Source organism: Microcebus murinus, chromosome 10 (genome assembly GCF_040939455.1).
Source record: "Microcebus murinus isolate Inina chromosome 10, M.murinus_Inina_mat1.0, whole genome shotgun sequence".
NCBI classification, from domain to species: domain Eukaryota; kingdom Metazoa; phylum Chordata; class Mammalia; order Primates; family Cheirogaleidae; genus Microcebus; species Microcebus murinus.
In genome coordinates this window covers 59236790-59242789 of record NC_134113.1, presented here as the reverse complement: position 1 = coordinate 59242789, position 6000 = coordinate 59236790, and the positions used below count along the sequence as shown (strand labels likewise).

General features: G+C 40.9%; 1 protein-coding gene across 3 annotated transcripts in view; it reads left to right on the top strand.

Moving 5' to 3' along the window:
- Positions 1–857: 857 nt before the first annotated feature.
- Positions 858–6000, top strand: part of TESPA1 (thymocyte expressed, positive selection associated 1) — a 30205-nt gene continuing 25062 nt past the window's right edge. For all 3 annotated transcript variants that reach the window (XM_076007332.1, XM_012752798.3, XM_076007333.1), the window contains exon 1: positions 858–990. The gene's annotated coding sequence lies outside the window, so the exon portion shown is untranslated. The remainder of the gene's footprint in view (positions 991–6000) is intronic.

The following is a 6000-nucleotide window of genomic DNA, read 5'->3' as shown; positions in this document are numbered from 1 at the left end:
GTGACAAATATTTGTAAATGATGCAGAGAAGGAAACAGAATAGGAGAGAGAGGGGAGGTATCGGGAATGGAGCAACATCAGAGAGGAAGGAGTAGGAGGAGGAGCTGGAGGAGGGGCGGAATGGTCAGCAGTGCCAACTGCCATGCAGGGGTGGAAGAGATTGAGCTCAGGGGGAGAAACCTTTAAGAGCTCAAGGAGACTTCTTGGAACTGAAAACCAATAAATTGAAGACATCTCCAATGTGTAACAGATTTTTAAAGTCCAGTTTTGAAAACTTTTGGAGAAAGCAGTCATTTATTACAAAAAAACCCCCAAAACTTTGAAGTGGTTCAAACATAAAAACAAAATGTTAAGAAACTAACACAGGAAAAAAACAGTATGCAGTATTTGAAAACAAGCTTCTGGGGAATTTACCAGCATATGAGAGAGTTACAAAAACAGATCGACTTTGGCTCAGGGCCCTCTCAAATGTGTGACAGGGCTGTTAGCATCTTCTCTGAGATAAATATGAGATAATTTTTGAGAACAAGCTTTCCCAAATTTAGACACCTCTCCTCCTGAGGACAGAAAGCTTTCTTAGCAGCAGTAGGACTCCAGTTATATGGGAGGAAGACTTTCCCATACACACATTGTTAAATGAACGGTACCTTTCCCTTAATAGGAAAAGATCTCCAGTTGTTTTGGAAAGACTGAGGCGGCCCCTGGAAGGACGGGCTCCCTAGCTGTGAGCACGGTGACTACGTGCTTTGCTCTTAGTCAGTCTCCTGAGCTGGAGCAGAGGATGTGGCTGAGGTTGGAGGTGGGGACTGTGTCTGCGTGTGGATGTGTGCATGTGTGTGCTCATTTCCGTTTCCCCTTTTGCGCAGGCAGTTGAATGAGGATAGAGAGAAAGGCGCAGTCCACAACATGATCCTTTCTCGGTGCACTCACCTCTGTCTCCACACCTGGGAGGGCCTCCGCCCGGCTTTGAGAACTGCTTTGCCTCGACAGGTAAGTGCAAATTTTCCCCCAGTTTTAAGGCTCTACTGATTTAGGACGATGCTAGGAGAGAGAAGGAAACAGGTCAGAGAAGAATCAGCCTGCCAAGAAAAGGGAAAAATCAGGAGAAAATCTCCCACCTCGTGGACATCAACCTCAAAAACTTGCATCATTGCACCTATCAGAACGATGAGGCCCCTTTTGTTTCTTTGTTTTCTCCTCCCTAGTACCAGAGAGGTAGATAATCTTGCTAAGGTTGCAAAACATGGGTTCCCTTGATGACTTGAATAAATATTTAGGATTTTTGTTTACCTTTCTCACCTGAGAAGTTTCTCTCTGTGTCTTGCTGAACTCATTGTTGCTGCAATTTCAATCTAATTATTACTTGGAAAAGTTCTCAAGGAAAAAGTTTCCCAGTTTCATTGCAAGTCTAATCTTAGTGTCCATAGCTCCAACTACTGGGAATACTTGGCCTAAATCAATTTTGCTTTCTGTGGGTATGACCTCTATCTTCAAAAGCTGTAGAAGAAAGTTGTTGCCATAAACTGCAGTAAGATACATCAGGGTCAGCTATGAGGGAGGATTTACATAATTGAATGATGCCAGGCCAAATTAACTGGGAGGCTCAAGCTAGACAATCACTTGTCAGGATTGGTTTACAGGCTTCACATCTCAGAGATGGAAAGATGGACATGTTGGCCTCCCTGTGACCTACATCATACTGGGGACATCTGTGCTCCTCCAACACCACTTGTCTCAGTGGTAGCCAGGCTGAGCATGTCACCACCTACATGAGTTTTGGGGACGCTGGAGGGGTGCAAAGATCCTCTATACTGGGGCTTTCCCATAGCTCTGCTATGCTGCTGAGCTCACCAGTGGGTGGAGGAGAAGAGGTGGGTCCCCAGAGCAGAGCAAGGACAAGATCAGAGAGTTCCACAGAAGTGGCTTGACAATACTGTGAAGATTTAGAAGAGATACCCTGTGAAGTACTAGTGACTCTGTCTACCACAAATGGCTCTGAGTAGGAAGGGAAGGGGACTTTCTAGACAGTACAGAGAAGTGCCTAGGATAGGAGCTTGGAGATTGGAGGCTTTCAACTTGTGTGTCCAAGCTTCAGACTCAACAGTTTCTCAGCCTGAGTGGTTAGACATAAAGATCTGATGTGCTCTCTTGCAACATGAAGCATTAGTAGAAAGAGGGGAAGCCAAGTGTATTGTCTATCTCTACTGAGAATATTATCAGAAATAACAAGCTGGAGATATAACAGAAGGATAGGAAGAGACCTAACACACATGATTCTTATTCACATGCACCCCAGAGAGTTTAGAAACTATTTACAACTCTACTGATAACATGTTCTCATACGCTTTTGGGCCTCTGAAAGTTAAGATGGAATCCTGTGATTAAGCATTGTGTAGTGGACATGGAAGCCTAACATAGGCATTCTCAGTTCAAGGTTTATGATTTGGATTCTAATAGAGAATGGAAAGGAAGTTTGAGCTCAGCCTATATCATCACTCACAAGGTGAGTGATGGGCTACTCTGGGTTACAGTAAGGGAAAGAGATCAAACATTGATTTCCATTTAAACTGTTCTGTTTTCTGCCTAAGGGGACAAGGTCAAAGTGGGTGTTCCAGTATCCACAATACTCTGCCCAGCCACACCCAGACCTAATCAGCATGGTTGAAGCACAGATTTTGGCTTGAGAATAGAATTCAATCAAATGAGCAGAGAGAGGAGGAGAAGAGTGTGTGCAGACATTGTGAAAGAAAAGGGAGAAAGAATAAAGATGAGTACATTAGGGAAAGAGCCTCATTACCAATGATATAGAACTGAAGAATTAAAGATATGAATTCACGGAGCTAACTCAATGGTCAAGAAATATGCTTACTCTTCCTACTATCTCTAGATGAAACCATATATAAACCAGCCCAGATGAACTATTATTTCTCATTCTTAATGCCTTTATTGTCCTTCTAAATGAAAACATTTGAAGTCTTCCAGCATTGAGAACACAAGACTACTTTTTTTTCCAAATGCACAACTTTAATGTTTCCTGCAGCAGTTTATAAGCTGTCAGTAAAACTCATCCACATCATGAAAGTGGATGTAAGAAAGAAAGGGAAGGAGAGAAAGGAGGTCTTAGATGGTCTTCTTTCAGGATTTATTCTGCTAAACTTTTTTGTGAGAGGAAGCATATGAAAAAGGCAGGGAGAAGGAGTTCTACTGATTAATTGGCATTTTTCTTGCTATTATTTACCAAATAACATCCTCTCTTTTCCCTGAAATAGACAATAGAAGTTCTGGAAATGTTTCCTTAGACAACAGAAATATTGGAATGCTCAAACGTTATACTTGGGGTACTTTTTGTTCTGATGATCTTCCAGATTGCAGTGACATGAAAGAGGGTTGGAAGTTAAGAAGACATTTCTTATCTATGCAGGAATGTGAAAGCCTGTTGCAGGTTGCAGGTATGGAGAATGGAGGACAGTCCACCTGGCTTGAGGTGGAGTTTGTCCAGTCTGCAAACAGAGAAATGTTAGTTGTTCTGGGATTTCCCACAGTCCTTTGCAATGGTAGCAAATTGTATCTTGGCTGTGGATGCAGAAGTCTTGTGGGCCACATCATGGAAACTCCATTTCCTTTTGTTCTCCTCCCACGCTGGTTCTCACTCTCAGACCCAATTCTCCAGCATTGTTTGGGGCATAGGTACAATACAGATAGAAGAGAGGAGAGATCTGTCTGATACATGTCCCTACAAGGAGGCCCAGAGCCCTGAAGACAAACCTGTGGCTGGGTCTTAGAAACCAAGAGTAGCAAGAGGAAGGCTGCATAATATAAAGGAAGAAAGCACATATCTGGGACTCAGAACTTGTAAGTTTAAGTCCCATTTACAACCACTAATATTCTTTATGACCCAGACAAGCCTCATTCTCTCTCTCCCTCTCTCTGATTTCCTGAACTACAAAATGAGTGACCAATATTAGATGATCTCTCTGATCCCTTTGGGCATTAGGTAAGAATGCAGGACTTTTCATTGCTTATTTTTCATCTCTGCTTAACAGCAACATTCCTCTTTCACCATCTTCCTTCTTTCCTTATTCCTTAAAATGTTCCAACTCTACTGAGCAGCTTAGATGGAGAGCAGATTAATAGTAATTATACCTATCATTTATTAAGGACCTTCTTAATACATCAGGGACTTAATATACATTACCTGGCTATAACCCCCAGTAACACACGAAGTTTGGTACATCATCTGTTTTGCATATGAAGAAACTCAGGTATAGAGGAGACAAATATTAATAATTTTACCAAGGACACATATGCAGTAAGTAGACATAACTGATTCCAAACAAGGCTTATTCTAATTCCAAGCCCCAAGCTCTTTCTATGATTTTTTGTTCTTATGAGTTTCAAAATAATACTCTGGAATTTAAAGAAAAAGAAACATTGATCATTTTTAACGGACTCCTTAAAAATATCCCCATGGTGAAATATCTGTAAGCAGAACTCATATTTGGCTTATACTTATGAAAATATTAAAATATGTCTATATTAAATTGTAATAAAAATCCATTGTTTCAAGCCTTCTAAGTTCTTCTCACCAATCCAGCTCTCTCAGTTCCTTCCACAAGATTCCCCAGACTAGCCCTCAAAATTCAGTGCCACACCAGCCATGAACTGGACAGGGCCCAACCACAGGGCTGCGACTGGTGTCAGCTCTGATTGGTCTGTGCTGCCCCATAGCCATGGTTAAATGGCCTGAATGCCACAGCAGTTTGAGAGTAATGTGGAATCCCAGGCAGGCTTTCTCCTCTCAACTAGAACCTAGGTGAGCCCTTGTTAAAAGAAAACACTCTGAAGCCTAAGGAAGGCTAAACTGCTTCATAGTCACCTAGTTGGAGTCAAGAAGGAAAACCATGCTAATAGCACAAGCAAAGCAATGCTCCCTTCACCAAGATTGTCACAAAACCAAGTATATGCAGTGGGCTTATGCTGCCTCTTTTCTAAACTAGACTGTGAAATGGAGAGTTTAAAGAGCACGTTAAATTGAGAATTTACTAAAACTGTCTCTCTCTTTTCCTTTCTCCCAAATTTTATTTACTGACAACACTTGGATGGCAATATTGGGCTATTTTCTTATTCTATGAGTCGGTGAAAAGACTATAAAATATGGAGTAAGACCAACTTGAGTTTAAATCTCAACACTACAAACTCCTAAATATGTAAATTTGAACAAGCCATATATCTCTCAGTATCAGTAAACAATAATTAGCTCAAAAGTGGTTGTCAGGATGAAGTGGAGTAGTTTTCAAGAAGGTCTCATGGATAAATATGTTGCTCTATACACATCAGTTATTATGAGTACCGATTGCTCCAACTTCCCCACGTCAATGTATAGTGAGTCTCTGACTGCCTCCCTTAGAAAACAGAGACTAGAAGTAGGTGATGTTCTCGAAGTAGTAATAATGACATACACTTAAAGGTTTTCTGCTACCACTACAGCTATAGCTTCTGATGATAATTTTTGTTGAAAGATACTCATTTCACAGCTCTTAAGCAAGTGCCTAATCGTAAACCACTAGAGAAGATTTCTCTTATCTAACCTGAATCCTGTCTGCTACAATTTCTGCTTTTAACTATAGCATCCTCAGAACAAGAATTCTCTCCTACTTGTCACAGTCAGATTCCAAAACCCTTGACAGATTGTGGAGAAGGATTTAGGGAATGAACCTCTAGAAAAATGTAGAGATGAACAAAAGACAAGGGGCTAGAAATGGTGACAGAGGGTGAAAATAAGTTTTTGGGTGATTCAGGCAAGAAGTAATAGCACCAGTGTCAAGTTTTTGTTGGATTAGCAGAAAAATTAGAGAAAAAAATATATGCAGGCTTCAGACTCTCATCCTCATAGAGGATAGATTAAGTTATATAACACAAACCAGTATCAAGAAAGATGATGGTCAGATTCCAGAAGGAACTTTTTACTAAGAAATGAATGAAAACTTGGAATGAAAAACT